The following is a 17,021-nucleotide window of genomic DNA, read 5'->3' on the forward strand; positions in this document are numbered from 1 at the left end:
GGACCACCAGCGGATGTAGCTGTGCTCGCTGTCAGCCCCAGCTTTGTCGGATGGGGTGAAGGCACAGCCCTCCCCTTCAGGCCCTCTGGATTCCACATCAGGGTTTAACACAGTACTTACAGTGTCTTAGGATCCTTCTCATTTCTGGCACTCACACTCGCATCCCTGTCTTGAGAGCCTGCATTGTGTAGGATGAGAGAATGTTGAGGTGAACATATATGTAAACATATATATAAAGTCATACCGAGGTCCTTTCCCTTGGGAAGGAGTGTAGAGTCACACTGGCACCTGTCCCCTCCCCTCTTCCTCAGATCCCCAAGGGAAAAGTGTGTAGTGGGGACCATCCTGTAGCCCCACTCATGCCAGGTGGAAGCGCACACTTGTGCAAACCAGCACTTCACACCTCCACGACCCCGATACCCCTTTTCCACAATGTTTCTGTTGCCTGTTCCCATTCTCTATGAAGCTGTTATTCTGTCAGCATGTGTGTATGCCCCTTGTGGGATGTTTTGGCTTGTCATGTGTTTGTAGTGTGAGGAACTGTGACTGAGCATTCTTCACTGGTTCAGTACTTTTTTTTTTTTGAGGTTGCAGTTTTTTTTTATATATATAATTTTTTATTTTTTATAAACATATATTTTTATCCCCAGGGGTACAGGTCTGTGGGGATTATGGACATTGGGGAGGGTATGTGCTTTGGTGAGTGCTGTGAAGTGGTTCAGTACTTTTTTTCCACACACGCACCAAGAGCCGTGTACGAAAATGTTTCAGCAGTACTGTGTATGATCGCCCCAATGGGAAACAACTTAGACGCGTATGACGGGAAAATACATACATAAGTTGTAGCTTATCCATACAGTGGGATATCATGCAGCTCCGAGGAAGACTGGACGGTGGCTACACCCTACAGCGTGGGGGAATCTCACGGACACAGCACTGAGAGAAAGAAGCCACACACAGGAGTATGACCCTTTGTATGTGAAGTTGAAGATCAGGACTAATTTATTATGTCAGAAGTCGGAGAGTGGTTACCTTTTCTGGTGACGTATTGACTGGGAATCTCTGTGAAGCGCAGCATGTTCTGCATCTTGCTCTGGGGGTAGTGCGTGGAGGTGTGCACATGTAACATTTCCTGAGCTGTCCTCCTCTCTGTGCATTTTATTTTTTTAGACTTTTAATTGAAGCATAGCTACATTTTGTTTTAATAACACTCTGACCATTTGCATCTACCACTGGGTGAACAAAGCACAATCCAGAATATGAATTCCTGTCAAGACCCTTTTGTCGCCCCTTGGGGTTACAGTTATGGCTCTGACTTGCCAGTTATGTTCAAGGCTTTCCTACTGAGGGGTCAGTCTCCTAGCTCTCTGTGGTGTTTGGTTGGCAGCCAGAACAGTTCTGTTTGGTATTTTGTGCCACAGAAGATGCAAGTGGACTGCAGAATTTCAGCCTTTCCCTGCATTCCCAGAACCCCCTCTGTCCCCTTATTTCCCTGACCTAGGTGGCTACCCCAAGAGAGGACACCAGGACACCCACTCATCCGTTCCAATCCACTTCCAAACTAAGAAGGTGGTTCTTGTGATGGGCATCAACATGTCCTCCTTCGAAGCACGCCCCAAATTCCCATAATGAGCAAGGGCCCAGACCCCCTGTGGCTATTCCTTTAATAGACCATGTTTCCATTACCATTCTGCCTCATCATGTGGCTGGCTGTTGGCCACTGGCCATGAATTGGTAAGTCCAAAACACGGGGGCTTTTCCCATTGTTCCATTTCTTCACTGTTATGCATCAACATAAACATTAGAACTGCCCTATGACAAAGAGACAAAATAATCCTGAGCCTGATACAGCCGTGGGGTCTTGGGTAATGTTGGAAAAACACTAATGGAGAGGACAGTGCCCAGAAGAATTCCATTAAAAGGTGGTAACAGTTAAAAAATTCTTTTACACACAATTTAGAAAACAGTATGACAAAATTAATGGCACATCCTACATAGTCTTCTGTAACCTTGACATTAAGAACACAGAAATGAACAGCTCAGTGAGCTGACCTGTGGGGAGTGATCTAACAGTTCTCCTGTAGTAAAGCTGGATTTTTTAAAAGCTAGGATTGGAATCCTCAATACAATGATTTTGGTTTTGCAAAACTTTGCTATGTGCCTGCTGCTTTGGGTGTTCTTCTTCATAAAGGAAGTCCACTGTCAACTCATCCCCATTTTCTCTCTTGATCTTTCTTTATTTTCTTTTTTTTTTTTTAAGATTTTATTTATTTGAGGGGCGCCTGGGTTGCTCAGTGGGTTAAGCCTCTGCCTTCAGCTCAGGTGATGATCTCAGGGTCTTGGAATCGAGCCCCACATGGGGCTCTATGCTCTGCGGGAAACCTGCTTCCCTCTCTCTCTCTGCCTGCCTCTCTGTCTACTTGTGATCTCTGTTTGTCAAATAAATAAAATTTAAAAATATATTTTATTTATTTGAGATAGAGAGAGAGAGAGAGAGACCATGCACAAGCAGAGGGGAGGGCAGAGGGAGAGAGATAAGCAGGCTCCCTGCCAAGCAGAGAGCAAGACATGGGGCTTGATCCCATGTCCCTGAGATCATGACCTGAGCTGAAGGCAGACACTTAACTGACTGAGGCCCAAGCACCCTATCTCAATCTTTCTAATGAAGTCCATTTGTAGTTGTCTTTCAACAGTTTCTGGCAGAGGGCTCTCACAGCTAGAATACAGTACCCGTTCTCTTTACTGCATGTCTATCCAGGCATTGAATAAATAAAAACTATGGACTTCAAACTGTCTCCTTCATGGGAACGTTTATACAGGAAGAAATCGTAACATGCTAAATCCTTGGGAATCCTCCCTGGCAAGTCTTTCAGTTCTGTCTTTGTTGTGTTGGCCAAAATTATAATTTCATCTTTCATATCTATGTCCAATTACACATAGCTGTTACTTCATGTTTCCTAAGCTTGAAAAGCTTCTCGAAATATAGGAAATGCTACTCATGTAGTGTTTAATGCTGCGTGTCCTCACCCATGTCAGTTTGTACCTCATTAATTTTAATTTTTTTTTTTTTAATTTTTTATTTTTATAAACATATATTTTTATCCCCAGGGGTACAGGTCTGTGAATCACCAGGTTTACACACTTCACAGCACTCATTAATTTTAATCTGTTGTGTTTCTTCCTCAGCTGTGGTCAATGGGGCAGGAGAAGATTGTGATGGCAAGTGTTTTTTATATCTGTGTAATGATGCATCTTCCTTTACTGTTCCGAACACTTCATCTGTAATGTGGCTCCCTTCAAACTCCCTTTTCAGATTCACACTTGTTCCTGCATTCAACAAATTTTGATGATCATGAGAATGTTCTGGAGACCAGGCAGTGAATATCCAGTCATATCCCTGGGCATCCTGAGAGTCTAACCTAAACACTATGTAGCACGGCTATTTGTCCTCCAGGAAGCGTAAGGAATCATAATGCTTGACCCAGGAATCAGAACACTGATTACAGGATCCAATCATGAGTTTCTCATTTTCTTTTTTTTTTTTAATTAATTATTTATTTATTTTCAGCATAACAGTATTCATTATTTTTGCACCACACCCAGTGCTCCATGCAATCCGTGCCCTCTATAATACCCACCACCTTGTACCGTGACCTCCCACCCCCCGCCCCTTCAAAACCCTCAGATTGTTTTTCAGAGTCCATAGTCTCTCATGGTTCACCTCCCCTTCCAATTTACCCCAACTCCCTTCTCTCTAACACCCCTTGTCCTCCATGATATTTGTTATACTCCACAAATAAGTGAAACCATATGATAATTGACTCTCTCTGCTTGACTTATTTCACTCAGCATAATCTCTACCAGTCCCATCCATGTTGCTACAAAAGTTGGGTATTCGTCCTTTCTGATGGAGGCATAATACTCCATAGTGTATATGGACCACATCTTCCTTATCCATTCGTCTGTTGAAGGGCATCTTGGTTCTTTCCACAGTTTGGCGACTGAGCCATTGCTGCTATAAACATTGAGGTACAGATGGCCCTTCTTTTCACTACATCTGTATCTTTGGGGTAAATACCCAGGAGTGCAATGGAAGGGTCATAGGGAAGTTCTATTTATAATTTCTTGAGGAATCTCCACACTGTTCTCCAAAGAGGCTGCGCCAACTTACATTCCCACCAACAGTATAAGAGGGTTCCCCTTTCTCCACATCCCCTCCAACACATGTTGTTTCATGTCTTGCTAATTTTGGCCATTCGAACTGGTGTAAGGTGATATCTCAATGTGGTTTTAATTTGAATCTCCCTGATACCTAGTGATGATGAACATTTTTTCATGGATCTGATAGCCATTTGTATGTCTTCATTGGAGAAGTGTCTGTTCATATCTTCTGCCCATTTTTTGATATGATTGTCTGTTTTGTGTGTGTTGAGTTGGAGGAGTTCATTATAGAGCCTGGATATCAACCTTTTGTCTGTACTGTCATTTGCAAATATCTTCTCCCATTCCGTGGGTTGCCTCTTTGTTTTCTTGACTGTTTCCTTTGCTGTGCAGAAACTTTTGATTTTGATGAAGTCCCAAAAGTTTATTTTTGTTTTTGTTTCCTTTACCTTTGGAGAGATATCTTGAAAGAAGTTGCTGTGGCTGATATCGAAGAGATTACTGCCTATGTTCTCCTCTAGGATTCTAATGGATTCCTGTCTCATGTTGAGGTCTTTTATCCATTTTGAGTTTATCTTTGTGTACGGTGTAAGAGAATGGTCGAGTTTTATTCTTCTACTTATAGTTGTCCAGTTTTCCCAGCACCATTTATAGAAGAGACTGTCTTTTTTCCACTGTATATTTGTTCCCATTTTGTCGAAGATTATTTGACCATAGAGTTGAGGGTCCATATCTGGGCTCTCTACTCTGTTCCACTGGTCTATGTGTCTGTTTTTATGCCAGTACCATGCTGTCTTGGTGATCACAGCTTTGTAGTAAAGCTTGAAATCAGGTAAAGTGATGCTCCCCATTTTATTTTTGTTTTTCAACATTTCCTTAGTGATTTGGGGTCTCTTCTGATTCCATACAAATTTTTGGATTATTTGCTCCAGCTCTTTGAAGAATACTGGTGGGATTTTTATCGGAATGGCATTAAAAGTATAGATTGCTCTAGGCAGTATAGACATTTTAACAATGTTTATTCTTCCGATCCAAGAGCATGGAATGGTCTTCCATCTTTTTGTGCCTTCTTCAATTTCTTTCATGAGTATTCTGTAGTTCCTCCTTTACCTCTTTGGTTAGGTTTATTCCCAGGTATTTTATGGTTCTTGGTGCTATAGTAAATGGAATCGATTCTCTAATTTCCCTTTCTGCATTTTCATTATTAGTGTATAAGAAGGCCACTGATTTCTGTGCATTGACTTTGTATCCTGCCATGTTGCTGAATTGTTGTATGAGTTCTAGTAGTTTGGGGGTAGAGTCTTTTGGGTCTTCCATATAAAGAATCATGTCATCTTCAAAGAGAGAGAGTTTGACTTCTTCATTACCAATTTGGATACCTTTTATTTCTCTTTGTTGTCTGATTGCCGTTGCTAGGACTTCTAATACTATGTTAAACAAGAGTGGTGAGAGTGGGCATCCTTGTTGTGTTCCTGATCTCAATGGGAAGGCTGCAAGCTTTTTCCCATTAAGGATGATATTTGCTGTGGGTCTTTCATAGATAGATTTTATGAAGTTCAGGAATGTTCTGTCTGTCCCTATACTTTGAAGCGTTTTAATCAGGAACAGATGCTGGATTTTGTCAAATGTTTTTTCTGCATCAATTGAGAGGACCATGTGGTTCTTCTCTCTTCTTTTATTAATTTTTTCTATCTCATTGATTGATTTGCGAGTGTTGAACCATCCTTGTAGCCCAGGAATAAATCCCACCTGGTCATGGTGGATAATCTTTTTAATGTGCTGTTGGATCCTGTTTGCTAGGATCTTGTTGAGAATCTTAGCATCCATATTCATCAGTGATATTAGTCTGAAATTCTCTTTTTTGGCAGGGTCTTTGCCTGGTTTGGGTATCACGGTAATGCTGACTTCATAGAAAGAGTCTGGAAGTTTTCCTTCTGCTTCAATTTTTGAAACAGCTTCAGGAGAATAGGTGTTATTTCTTCTTTGAAAGTTTGGTAGAATTCCCCAGGGAATCCATCAGGTCCTGGGCTCTTGTTTTTTTGGGAGGTTTTTGATCACTACTTCAATCTCGCTACTAGATATTGGTCTATTCAGGTTGTCAATTTCTTCCCGGTTCAATTTTGGGAGTTTATAGCTTTCCAGGAATGCATCCATTTCATCTAGGTTGCTTAGCTTATTGGCATATAACTGCTGATAATAACTTCTGATTATTTTTTCTACTTCCTTGGTGTTCGTTGTGATCTCTCCCTTTTCATTCCTAATTTTCTTTTGGATTAGTGTCGCCAATGGTTTATTGATCTTATTGATTCTTTCAAAAAACTAGCTTCTAGTTTCATTGATACATTCTACTGTATCTCTGGTTTCTACCTCATTGATCTCAGCTCTAATCTTGATGATTTCCCTTCTTATGTGTGGAGTTGGTTTGATTTGTTGTTGATTCTCCAGTTCTTTAAGGTGTAGAGACAGCTGGTGTGTTCTGGATTTTTCAATTTTTTTGAGGGATGCTTGGATGGCTATGTATTTCCCCCTTAGGACTGCCTTTCCTGTATCCCATAGGTTTTGGACTGAAGTGTCTTCATTCTCATTGGTTTCCATGAATTGTTTCAATTCTTCTTTGATCTCCTAGTTGATCCAAGCATTCTTAAGCAAGGTGGTCTTTAGCTTCCAGGTGTTTGAGTTCCTCCTGAACTTTTCCTTGTGATTGAGCTCCAGTTTCAAAGCATTGTGATCTGAGAATGTGCAAGGAATAATCTCAGTCTTTTGGTATCAGTTGAGTCCTGATTTGTGACCCAGTATGTGGTCTATTCTGGAGAAGGTTCCATGTGCACTTGAGAAGAATGAATATTCTGTTGTTTTAGGGTGGAATGTTCTGTATATGTCTATGAGGTCCATCTGGTCCAATGTGTCATTCAATGCTCTTGTTTCTTTATTGATTTTCTGCTTCAATGATCTGTCTGTTTCTGAGAGAGGCATGTTAAGATCTCCTACAATTAGTGTATTCATATCAATATGACTCTTTCTCTTGATTAACAGTTTTTTTATGTAATTGGCTGCTCCCATATTGGGGGCATAGATATTTACAATTGTTAGATCATCTTGGTGGATAGTCCCTTTAAGAATGATGTAGTGTCCTTCTGGATCTCTGACTACAGTCTTTAGCTTAAAATCTAATTTGTCTTATATGAGAATCGCTACCCCAGCCTTTTTTTGAGGCCCATTGGCATGAAAGATGCTTCTCAATCCTTTCACTTTCAGTCTGGGTGTATCTTTAGGTTCAAAATGGGTCTCTTGTAGACAGATGCTCTAGCATTTTACACAACGCAGAGTACTAACCACTATACGATCACGGCCTAGCATTTTACATTTTTGCAATCTCTGTTACATTAAAATCCACAGGCCCATCTGGCACAGGAAACAGATCTTGTACTAATGCATGATTTTTAAAAAAGTAATGTGCTGAATGGCCAAAATTAACAAGACAGTAAACAACATTTGTTGGAGAGGATGTGGGGAAAGGGGAACCCTCTGACACTGTTGGTGGGAATGCAACTTGGTGCAGCCACTTTGGAAAACAATGTGGACATTCCTTAAGAAACTAAAAATAGAGTTTCCCTATGACCCTGCCACTGCACTACTGGGTATTTACCCCAATGATACAGATGTCGTGAAAAGAAGGGCCATCTGTACCCTAATGTTCATAGCAGCAATGGTCACAGTCACCAAGCTGTGGAAAGAACCAAAATGCCCTTCAACAGACAAATGGATAAAGAATATGTGGACCATATATACATACACAATGGAGTATTATACCTCCATCAGAAAGGATGAATACCCAACTTTTGTAGCAACATGGATGGGACTAGAAGATTATACTGAGGGAAAATTAGTCAGGCAGAGAGAGTCAATTATCATATGGTTTCACTTATTTGTAGAGCATAAGGAATAATACTGAGGACATAGGGAGATGGAGAGGAAAAGTGAGTTGGGGGAAACTGGAGGGATAATCTGTGGACTCTGAGAAATAAACTGAGGGTTTTGGAGGCGAGAGGAGTGGGAGGTTGGGTGAGCCTAGTGGTGTGTACTATGGAGGGCACATATTGCATGGAGCACTGGGTGTGGTGCATAAACAATGAATTCTTTTTAAATAAAAATTTTTAAAAAGTGATGTGTTGTTTAAGTTATGTACATGTACCAGTGTAGATGAGATTGAAATTGATTTATCAAAGAGTCATATTTTGGGGGCTCCTGGTGATTCAGTGGGTTAAACTTCTGCCTTAAGCTCGGGTCATGATCTCAGGGTCTTGGGATAGAGCCCTGCATCAGGCTCTCTGCTCAGCAGGGAGCCTGCTTCCCCCTCTCTCTCTGCCTGCTTCTCTGCCTACTTGTGATCCTTCTCTCTCTGTCAAATAAATAAATAAAATCTTAAAAAACAATATGCCTTTTTAAAAGATTTTATTTATTTATTTGACAAAGAGATAGAGAGCACAAGTAGGCATAGTAGCAGGCAGAGGAAGAGGGAGAAGCTCTCCAGTGAGCAGACAATCTGATGTGGGGCTCTATCCCTGGACACTTGGATCATGACCTGAGCCAAAGGCAGATGCTTAACTGACTGAGCCACGCAGGAACCCCCATATTTGTTTTAATATTACCCCAGATCCCAATAGAAAAGTTTGTCAGTAATGGGAGGCTGTGAAGTTTATTGGTACATCACAAGCTTCTGATTTTCTCTTGAGAGCTTATATTTGATCAAGGCAACAAGTACTCAGCTGGCATATGTGAGTTGATTTTCATGAAAGGTTAATTAAGTTCATGTTCATTTTCCAGAAACTGGATATGTACTGTTTGAATAGTAACTATGAGCCACCTATGGCAACTTCCAGAAACTGTCTTGCCAAATGTCCTAGTCTTAATAATCCAAGTTTCTGTGTCATTCATTCCTTCAGTTAAAAAGTAATTCTGTTAAAAAAGAAAAGGGGGGCAGTTAATTTTACACAAATTATTTTCCAAGCGGTTTCTGTATGTAGAAGGGCTATACACCCCACATCATCATAAAGACATGTTTGAATGTGGATTGTTGAGAATGTTTAATAAAGATGAATTGTTGAAAATGATTAATAAAGATAATTTTTAATGCAATCAGAATGTTTTAATGTGATTCTAGTATTGTTTTGTCCTACTTTTGTTTTGAGGTATTTTCTTGCACATAGGCATTACCTCCCTAGAGAAAGAATCCAAGGATTTCCCCTCATGTGTGTTTTGTCTTGCTTCTTCATGGTGCCAGCTGAGGTTCTCAGGACAAGGAAACCAAAATGGAGGGATGGGTCTGGATTCCTCTGCCATTTTTCTAGATCTTTAAGTTGTACATTAAATCTATGGCTTCTCACTTCACTGGAGTTTAAGCTACCCATGAGGTTCCCAGCAATGTTCCCAGCTCAGTGATCATCAGTGATTTCAAATTCCCAATGTAACCTGCTTCGTCATCACAGTTGGAAATGGTATGATGACTTTGGAGCATGGCCTAACAAGATCTGCCTTTGCTTCTCTTCTAGGCATTAATACTCTTGAGAGCATCTGCTGGGACATTCATGGGACCATTATGGTGGGTTGGGAAAATGGTGGAAAGAGTGTTTTGTCTTTTTATGGAAGTGAGTAGTGGTGAAGAATAACAATTGCCCTGTGCACCCATCACCTCCATTCTTACTAAGTTTTACCTGAGTGTGAATGTAAAAGTGGTGAAAAGGCAAACAATGTCTAAGTGATGTTATGAAAATAGTGTTAATTTCATGGATTCTGTGCAAGGTACTCAGTGACTTCAGGTGTTCCCCAGACCATACTTTGAGAATGGCTGCTCTGAAAACCCTGGGAGAGTCTCCCACTTGTCCTGCTCTGGCCTCCTCCTCACTCAGCAGAATCCCTCTCCCTGAGCTACACTTCCTGGTCTGAAAACTCAGCTCTGACTCTAGCCCCTGAGTGCATTTGGAAGAGAACTCATCTCCTGGAAATGAGATGGAAGAGAGGGTCCCCAGTCTGGGAAGGGAGGTGGAGGGACAGGGATTTCCCTTTTGTAACTGGGGACAGTTTTTACCTGTAGGCACGAGATCCATACATAACCGACTTTGATTTTGTGACACATCGGCTTCGTATGTATTCACATCCCAGACAGAAATCTGATGTCATCTGTAAGAGAAATCATGTTGGTCTTTTCACTCTACATGTGTCTAATATGTTTGACTTGAGACCCACAAAGCATGAAGCACAGCACCTTCCAATACAACAGTCTGTGTGGAAGGAATTGTTCTGTATCTGCGCTGTCCAGTATGGTGGCCACAAGATGCAAGTGCCTCTTGAGATGCAGGTGGCACTTGAAATGGGGCTGGTGTGCTGAGCAGTTGTATTTTTAATTGTTTTAAATGAATAGGAGTTTAGCCACAGGTGGCTCATAGCTACTATTCAGACAATACCTATCTAGAATGCTCTTAGTTGTCAGGATCCTCCTCAAAGAAGAGACTGTGTGACTCATGGGTGTATGTGTATTAAATTTACCTTTAAATGGAAGTCGTAGATTTGTCTATGTGGATCTGAAACATATGCCTAAAATATAGCATGAAAGTGTAATTACCATGCATTGAGACAGCTGAAGTGTACAGACATGAGCAAAAACGTGATTATCACATCTAGGTCATAAGTGTTCAAGATGCCCACCCCTGGAGCTCACTGTTATCTCTATTACTTTGGATGTCTTGGTGTTGGTTGTGTTCACCTGGTAAACATAAGGAGGCTTACTAAGTCTTCACTGAGCCCAGGTGAGAGGGTATATTGGCTACAACATGTACCTTGTAGGCTCTGTACGTACTTGTAAACATCATAAAGCAGAAGGCGGACATCTTAGATTTCACCACCTTAGCATCCTTTACCTCTTGCTCCTCCCCACACTTTTGCCCAAGTTCAGACAATTCTCCATGTTTCCCTTCACCCTTGTGAAACCCTCTGCTCCTCATTTCTACCAAGGTGAAAATATACATGAAATGTTTACAACTGTAGGATGAAGAAATTCTCTAAGCACAGTCTAGTGTCGAAAACCTATAGGAAAAGTACGAAATATCTGCATGTTAATCACACTCTCACAAAGATACAAACTCATGTCCATGAGCAAATTAAAAGACACAAAAACAATTGTGAAAGACAAAAGGGTAACATGGTTCAATGCTCTTCAGCCCAAGACCACCAGGAGCACCTGTGGGGCATTCAAATTGGCTCTATTATCTGTTGCAGTGAGAGAGAACGCACACCTTTGGGGGTCACGGGGCATCTTAATATGAAGGTGTTGGAACCTAAGGGACATGGACTTTGAATGGGAATTTTGGAGAGGACCCACGAAAGTTGGGGCCCATTCTAGATTTCATGTTGTCAGGACGTGTGGGCAATCCCATGGTTGAGCATCTCAGTGAGTCCGCTCTCCAGCAGCCAGACCAGAGCGAGGAGAGAGCAGTTATGGTGGAGAAGCAGCAATTGCTCACATCAGCTGACACACAGACGTGTGGGTTGTTATTCTGTGGGTTGTACAGTGCCTTGTTTTTCTGTAATGACACAGAGTGATGTGGTTTCAGAATGGTGATGTTTTATGAGGTGACTGGCTGAAGTCCCACAGGAGAAGAATATGGCCAAGTGGTAGACATTAGCCAGCTTCTGACCACACTGAGCCCAACTGTCAGTGTCAGAGCAGCTCTCGATGTTGGGGGCTGCTGGCTCTTCTCTGTTTAATTCCAAACTTTAGGGGCGCCTGGGTGGCTCAGTGGGTTAAAGCCCCTGCCTTCAGCAGGGGTCATGATCTCAAGATCCTGGGATCGAGTCCCTCATTGGGCTCTCTGCTCAGTGGGAAGCCTGCTTCCCACTCTCTCTCTCTCTGCCTTCCTCTCTGCCTACTTGTGATCTCTGTCTGTCAAATAAATAAAAAATATTTTTAAAATTCCGTATTTTAAAAGAGCTACAACTGATTCAAAACACAATTATAGAATTGGTATTTCTCTTTTCCTTGGGTAAATACCCAAGAGTGGAATTGTTGGATTACATGGCAAATCACTATGTTGTACAGCTGAAATGAGCATAACATTGTGTGTCAAATGCAGTCAAATAATAAAAAAAGAAAAAGAAAGAAAAGAGAATTAAAAATATTAGAAAACACTTATGGTTTGTCTCCCTCCCAATCCCATCTTGTTTCATTTATTAATAAAAAATTTTAAAAAAAATATTAGAAAACAGTTTGGGAAGGTGGAAATGAAACATCAAACCAATGTAATTGTAATAAGAAAACATAAACAAATATGAGAATGTGGAATAAAGCTATAAAAGGAATAAAGCTATAAAATAAATAAAATATTTCTATATATAAAATAAATCTATGTACTTGGCAAAGACGAAAGTAAGGGATGAGAGTGTTCATCAGAGGGTCAGGGAAACACTGTCATAAAGGTTGATGCAAGTGATCACTGGGACACAATTTTCAATGGGTGCTTTAGAAAAATATCTCCACAAATGCTGTGTGCTTATATTGTGACACAGACATTTTCTTTGAGGACTTTATCCTAAGGAGATGATTACAAACATTCACAAGGATGTGCGTTCACTTGTGGTTTATAAAAACAAAGAACGGAAGTTATGTAATCGCTATAATCAATATGATGAAGGTAAGTTCAGATAGTGGAACATTAGCATGCGTCAGGGATTTACCATGTGATTTACACAGAGGGTTGAACTTAATCATGAAAGCCGGCCCAGGAGGCATCCTGTAGGGCATCCGTTTGTTCAGACAGGGAAAGGGAGACTCGGAGACAAGGATGTGGTGGAGCTAGTGTTCAGCCCAAAATGTTTGCTCCCAGAGACCTTGCTGATTTGTTCATTGCTTCTTGTCTGGGGTGGGGGTGGGGGGCGGTATGTCTGTGCACTCTAGGAAAGTGAGCTGTGGCAATATTCCAGAATGTTTGGTGATGGGAGGCTGCTGGGCTCAGAGCCCAGGAGAACATTAAGGAGCAATGTGACTCAGCTGCTCAAATCACACTAAAGTCCGTCATCCAGTGGACATCTCGAGGCATCCAGGGACTCAGGATCAGCTGGCCTCTAGAGCTACAGCGCAGAGCAAGGGTGACACCCTGGACAGAACACTGGCACTGTCATGTGGGAGATGGGCATGGAGCAGAAATGACAGAGGAAAATGTAAGTCGCTCCTCAGAGGAGTGTTGTGTGGAGAAAGGTCATGATATCATGAAAGCAGAAACCAGGAGACCTAGCAGGGCCCTTACCACTAGGATCAGTCACATCTACAGGATGCAACAGACATATGGATGTGAAAAAAAACACAACTCCACACAGTGCTGTACAATCATGGAACAGGAAAGAGCTCTGGGAAACTAACAATATAACCATAGGAATGAATAATTGAGTGGATACACTGGGTGATAACTGTTTTCCTTCCCCGAAGTCATAAAATCAGGAATGTGATGGTAGCAGGAGAGAAGACCTGTTTGTTTCTCGATCAAATGTTCCCAACAAGTTAATAACAACATTTTTAAAAACAATGGTGAGGAGTGCCTGGGTGGCTCAGTCATTATCCCAGGGTCCTGCCCTGGTACCTGCTCAGCGGGAAGCCTGCTTCTCCCTCTCTCACTTCCCCTGTTGTTTTCCCTCTGTCACTGTGTTTTCTCTGTCAAATAAATCTTTAAAGAAAATTACGTGAATAGGAAATAATGAAAAAATTTCAAGAGTATTCCTCCAAGCTTATAGGGATAAACACACTTGTTGAGAGACCGACTCCAATTCTTACCTAGAGCAGGTGAGAGGAGAGCCACACCAGGACACTTCGTAGTGAAATGTCAGAAAGAGGGTGGAAGGGCAGATGCCTTGAAAACTCCAAGAGACAACAACACAGGCCTGGGAGCTGGAAGGCATGAGACAAGGCCCCCAAATCCCGAGGACATCTCTGTCCAACGCTACTGTGTGACAGTCTCCTCTGGTGTGAGATTTTCTGTTCTCCTTTCCATGTTTCCTTCCACAGGACAGCAGTAGGCAGAGTGGGACAAATGATGGAGAAAACCAAACAAGGGGAGCACATGGGATCCTGACCACAGGGAGCCAGCAGGAGAGAGGCCTAGTTCCCCCAGGAAGAGCTGCAGGAGGTCTGGGTGTCAGCCCTGCCCCAGGGGTGCTGGCATCCCCTCCCCATGGGGCAGGATTGAGGGCTGCCGACCAGGCGGCTATACAGACATGAAGATGGGAGAGGAGTGGATGGGCTCCAGTATGTTCATGAAGGTTTACTCAGGGGGAGCAGAGGAAGGATTTAAAAAGAGAAAAAGAGAAAAAAAGTAAATGAAGAAATAAGATATTTATTTACTCTGGGGAAAAATAAAAAGTTGATTCAGGAAAGGGATCGCAATCATAAGTCTACAGAAGACTCAGTTGTGACTAGCATTTCATGGTCATAATAGAGGAAACACTGAACATTGAGCTCATCGAAATTATCAAATAATTATATGGAGCAGATGGGAGAGTGTGAAAGAGGAGCCAATTCAGGAAAGATGACACATAAACCTGAAGACCAGAGAAGGAGTCTGAGAAGCAGGCTGCTGAGAGGCACAGAAGCAATAATCAGAGAATCAGCCAGAAGAACTAATGCAGCTGTTCTCTGAGATTCAGGAAATGGGGGCATCGAAGCTTGGGGTCATCTGTCTTGATATCAAGGACCGTAGAAGGATTTGACTTGTAAAACTCTGTGCCTCTAACCATTGGCTACAAAGACAACACGGGGGGTGAGATGATGGGTCAGGACGAGTTCTGCACGGAGGCCATAGAGATGGGGCAGGAGTTGGAGGAGTCATGGGATCAAGTGTTGTTTTTATGGAATGATTTTATTTTGGTTGATTTAGTTTTGCCTTAAGTGGCTGCATGGGAGTCATCCCAGCATGTTTGTAGCAGGAATGGCTGAGCCAGGAGGGAGGGGGAAGGGCATGATGCAGGTGAGTGAGGGGCCGGGTGTGACGTGAATGGGCAGCCTGAAACAGGAGGGCCCCTCCCCCATCACTGCTTAGAAGATGAGGACACAGGTGCAGAGGTGGGGAGTGAGGTGGGGGGCCTGTGCAGTTCTCACCTGAGTCATTCTTTTCTGAGTGAGGAACAAATGAGCTCATCCCCTCAGAGGGGAGCAGAGAGGGAGTCAAGGAAGCTGAGGAGGGAGGAAGAAGTGAGAGGCAGCCCTCTCAGGAGGGTGACAGGGAGCTGACTGGGGAAATGGCATCTGGAGAGAGCACAGCTGGGGCCCTGAACTCTGTGCTCTTCACCTTAGAGAGAGAGAGAGAGAGAGAGAGAGATTTTCAGCAGCAGGAGGATAGATAAGAGAATAGAAGTAAATGCAACAAAACAGCTCAAATGTGAGAATTACATTGTTTTTACTTTGTCGTTTATCACTTTTCCCATTTTATAATTTTTCTATGGTGAATATAGATTACATCATATATATTGTACATCATACATACTCATCATAATGAGAATGTAAATGCTTTAAAAGAGAAGGAGATGGTAAGAAAATCAGCATCTCAGGGCACAGAGCTGGAAGGGCTGGTCTGTGCTCTGAGCAGGGAACTCACAGAGACTTTGCTTGAAGCAGGGTCTTTCCCTTCTTTTTGGGGTGTGCTCATTGTTTTACTTATTATTATCCTGTCTTTTCATGTTTTCAAGACAATGGTTTTTCTACATTGCATGCATTTTAAGCTATTTTACTGGGAGAATTTATCCATACAATCTAGCCCACCTGGTTCAGACAAAGAAATTCAAAAGTGAAATAATTTGGTGAAAAGATGATTAGTTGGTGATGATGAAGACGACTCAGGTTCAGATGAGAACCTGAGTCTTCAATTATGGTCTGAGGATGATCTGTCAGGTGTTAGGGATTTTAGGGTAGTTTCTTTTTTAAACATTATTCATTCACCTGCTAGAGAATTCAATAGATACAAATGTTCAAAAATAAAGAAGTCATATGGTAATCCCTCATCCTCCAGTAACCCACGTTCTCTACCCAAAATCCAGCGCAGTCAGCCATTTGTCATGTCTCCTATTTGAAAAATACACCTGTACCCTAATGTCCACTGTTATATCAGGAAACAAGCTCAGGCCACAGACTGGGAGAAAATATTTACAAATCACAAATCACAGTGTGATAAAGGACTTGTTTTAGAATACTCATAAAACCCTTAAAAAGGACCAATAAGAAAACAACTCATTAAAAAATGAGCAAAAGTATGGAGAGCTGAAGATGTACTCATGGGTAATAAGCGCATGAAAAGATGTTCAGCAGCAGGTGTCATCAGGGAAATGCAGGTGACAACAGTGATCTGCCATCACACACTGTTAGATGGTGGGAATCCAGACAATGATAGTGTCACCTGCTGACCAGGACAGGGAGCCACAGAAAGGTTCAGTCACTAATGGCAGGAAGACAGAACAGCACAGCTCCTGTAGGAGACGGTCAGCAGCTTCTTATAAAGTCAAACATAGACTAAGCACACAAGCTGCTGATCCCCCTGTAAGGTACTTACCCAAGTCATTTGAGAACTCATGTTTGCACAACAACCTGCATGCAAATTGTCCCAGTGGAACAGCCCTCACCTGTGGGCTGTACTTCGTGACCTCCTGCAAAGACTACGGACAGGACAAAGCCAAAGAAGGAACTTCACAGGGAGCATCTGGATTAGACGACCTCAGCCAAGGGGTGAAGGTCAACTTCATCCATGACGAGCGAGTGATCACTGTATGTTCTTGCAATGTTGTGTGGAGAACGGCCTGCCCAGGTGTGGTTTTCCCAAACTCCACAGCCT

The 17,021-nt window shown here is 42.2% G+C and overlaps 1 protein-coding gene and 1 pseudogene across 1 annotated transcript in view; both read right to left on the minus strand.

Annotated features, from left to right (window-relative positions):
• Positions 1 to 17,021, minus strand: part of LOC123387558 (saoe class I histocompatibility antigen, A alpha chain-like) — a 156,423-nt gene that overhangs the window by 111,794 nt on the left and 27,608 nt on the right. The window lies entirely within an intron of this gene.
• On the minus strand, positions 2,121 to 9,092 carry LOC123387577 (annotated as a pseudogene).

This window comes from Mustela putorius, unplaced genomic scaffold (assembly GCF_011764305.1).
Source record: "Mustela putorius furo isolate JIRA1106 unplaced genomic scaffold, ASM1176430v1.1 tig00003856_pilon_pilon_pilon, whole genome shotgun sequence".
NCBI lineage: Eukaryota > Metazoa > Chordata > Mammalia > Carnivora > Mustelidae > Mustela > Mustela putorius.